At 41.2% G+C, this 3,382-nt stretch overlaps 1 long non-coding RNA gene across 1 annotated transcript; it reads left to right on the top strand.

Annotated features, from left to right (window-relative positions):
- The first annotated feature begins 854 nt into the window (after positions 1-854).
- Positions 855-1,369, top strand: LOC134214980 (uncharacterized). Its single transcript, XR_009979988.1, has 3 exons — positions 855-869; positions 928-1,060; positions 1,153-1,369. It is a non-coding gene; the product is annotated as an uncharacterized LOC134214980 (long non-coding RNA).
- Positions 1,370-3,382: the final 2,013 nt, after the last annotated feature.

Here is a 3,382-nt window from a genome sequence, read left to right as displayed (position 1 = left end):
ATGGTTCCGAGGCTCTTGAAAGGAGGTTTCTGAACCATTTGGAAGGGGCCTCTAAGGATCTTGAAAGGAGACCCCTGAGCCTCAATGGTGAGAAGCATCCGAACCTTGTAACTTGTCCTTCAGAACAACTGTGTTGGCAGGCACTATGCAATGCATAGAAGAGCTGTTATGTGTGCTCTTGAAACTCTGCAAACCAACACAGCCCTAGTAACATTTTGGTTTTATGATGGTTTTATCTTGAAGAGTAAATTGTGGTCTTCAAGAGCGTTATAAAACTTAAAACGTTTCTTGGGAGAGGTTCGAGTTTAAATAAAATCATATTCAAATCACCACACTAACAACACAATACAACAGAACACCTTATCTACGGATCGGTTGTAGTTAATTGACATCCGATCACACCGTAAGCCTTTCAGGCTCCGCTGGGTGTAAATTGCTGCTCGAGGAACGACAAAATCTGCCATGAAAATTTAGTGAAGGGTCACCACACACATCCGACTAAGTAATTAGATCCCAATGCGAAGTCACTCAATCTCACGTTAACACCTTGTAGGACTAACGAGAAAGCGCTTGCGATATGGATATCGCTTGTACCTACTTGGATCACTGCATCAGTTTCTGGTTAATCGTTAAGCAGAGTACATCTGAAAACAAAATAACAATAGTGTAACACTGCCGTAATCTGAAAAAGTGACGTATACGCCATCTTCCAATAATGGTGTTAACGAGTTCTACTCATCGATCTCTTTAACAGAAAAATGGAAAACATGCATGTTGTAAAATGGTGGTTACGTCACTTTTCCAGATTACGGCAGAGCACGTGATCACAGTACCTAGGAAATTATATCTAGTGATTTTCTCTGACCGGAGTAAGTTAGTGTCGAGTATTCTATGTTTACTGGTTATTAATCAACTAAAAATATGCAGAACGAGTGAATCGTTTGAGGTTCCCTAGATTGGAGTGTGCATGGCCTGGCCCAGGCGGCCATGGTACCAATACCCTGGTTTCAAGTCAACTTGATGACGGCGTGAGAATAAGTTGAGGAATTACTAGAGATCGGTGAGTCCATATTGGGAAAAGGTGTGAATATTCAGAAGTGATCCGAAATTGTTTGTGACCCTTAGCTAAAGCTCTTTCTATTGGCTGTTCAGGCCTTCTTTTCTTCCCATGAGCATTTCGGGAATGGTGGATGCAGATGTGCATGATGGCCAACCTGTCAATGGCTTACCTAGCAGCGGAGAGACCGGCATGGCGCCGGTGGTTTATTCCATCTGTGCGGACAGAGCATGATGTGGTTCGCCGAGGGATACATTGCACGACACCTCGACACCATACAAATTAACAATAGGATTACTCGTAGGATAAGTACACAATAAACCGTAAGTAAAACATTCATTGTGAAGCTCGAATTTCTATCTTGTCTTTGAATTGAGTCGGGTTAAGGTGTTATTGTCAGGATTCCGTCAATTTCGAACCATTGTGGATGCTGCACCTTTGTTGGTTGGATAATGTAATAATACCATTTTCGCAGCTCCTTGATCACAACTTTTGTCTCCGTCTCATGCGGCTCTTGAAAGAAGGCTCTTTATATTCTTCAAATGAGGCGTCGTAGCCTTTTGAAAGGAGGCTTTTGATCCTCTTGAAGAAGGCTTCTAACAATCTTTAATGGAGGCTTCCAAACCTTTTAAGAAAAGGCGTACAAGTCAGACCTCTTAGAAGGTCACGTCTCCACGCTCAGCCATGAGCATTAATAAAAACAAGAGGAAGGGGGAGTCTCTAAATTCTCCACTTCCTTCAAAGAAACATGGTTTCAAAACCGTCCTGCCAAAGCGCGGAAAAAATAGAAGGAAGCTGGAGAATTCAGATATTCCTTTTAACTCTAATATCGGAAATAATTCTTCTCCAATCGAACTGAGCAATCAGTGCGAGGTGATTAATGATGAAATTGAGCAAATCGAATATACCTCTAGCCCAGGTGATTCGATTCATGCGAAAAAGCAAAGGATTCCGCCAATTGTGGTATCTGTTGCCGAGTTTTCTGGCTTTCGGAATGAAATCTTGAGTAACCTTCAGGGGATCAAGGTTTCATTTCAGATTGCTAGGAAGGGTGACTGCCGCGTTTTGCCGGGATCTTTTGACGATCGCAAACTTCTTCTTCAGTATTTAACTGAGAAGCGCCATAAATTCTTCACATACGACGACAAAACTGAGCGATTGTTCAAAGTCGTCTTGAAAGGTCTCCCCAGTGATTTTCACCAGTCCAAGTAATTAAGATGAAAAAGTAATCCCACTCTGGTACTTCCCAGAGGAGCATTTCTCAAGAATTTTATTTAGTTCATTTTAACAAAAGTGAACTAAATAATATGAAAAGTTTGGAAAAGGCCTGTATTATGTCCCATGTCCGTGTTACATGGGAACATTTCCGCAGGCCTGGGGAAATTTCCAAAACCCCACCCAGTGCCGTAAGTGCCAAAAGTGGGGACATGGAACCAAACATTGTCACATGGATGCTAAATGCATGATTTGTGGTGGAACCTCTCACGCCAAGGACGCATGTCCTGTGAGAGAAGATTCCAATAAATTTAAATGTGCAAATTGTGGGGGCAATCATAAATCCAATTTCTGGGAATGCCCTTCACGCAAAAAAGTTTTGAATTCCCGTGCAAAATTGATGACGGGAAATTCCAATCGGATCCCAGATTCGACGGGTAGAAATTTTTCAAACGCTCAAAATTCGAAACCAGTTACCGGTCGAGCAATTCATACCCACCACAATCCACAAACAAATTTTGCCGCTCCTCAACGGGTAGCGAGCACTTCAGTAAATTCCAATTTTTCGAATGTACCTACGTATGCAAACATCGCTGCTGGTAGACAAAATTTCTCTTCTCAAAATGAGGTTTATACCCATGTCCCAACGGAAAATAATGGTCATGTTGCCGATTCAGGTAGCATGTCTGCTTCCGATTTGATTTTTAACTGAACAATTGCATCACATGATTGATGCAATGTTCAAAGCAAATACCATTCCTGAAGCTGTTCAGGTTGGTATAAAGTACACACAAAAAATTGTTATCGGACTCCGTTTCAATGGATCTAAATAATTGTGTGAAAGTTCTAAATTGGAATGCCCGCTCTCTAAAGGGTAAGGAAGATGAATTATTTAACTTCCTAACAGTTCATAATGTGCATATTGCCATTATAACAGAAACTTATTTAAAACCAGGACTCTCCATTAAAAGAGATCCAAATTATTTTATCTACAGAAATGATCGTCTTGACAGCGCCTGTGGTGGGGTCGCCATTGTCATTAATAGACGTATCAAACATAAATTATTTTCTTCGTTTGAAACCAAAGTTTTGAAACCTTGGGAGTTTCTG

The sequence above is a fragment of the Armigeres subalbatus genome, chromosome 2, assembly GCF_024139115.2.
Source record: "Armigeres subalbatus isolate Guangzhou_Male chromosome 2, GZ_Asu_2, whole genome shotgun sequence".
In the NCBI taxonomy this organism is placed as follows: Eukaryota; Metazoa; Arthropoda; class Insecta; order Diptera; family Culicidae; genus Armigeres; species Armigeres subalbatus.
This window is presented reverse-complemented; position numbering and strand designations above follow the sequence as displayed.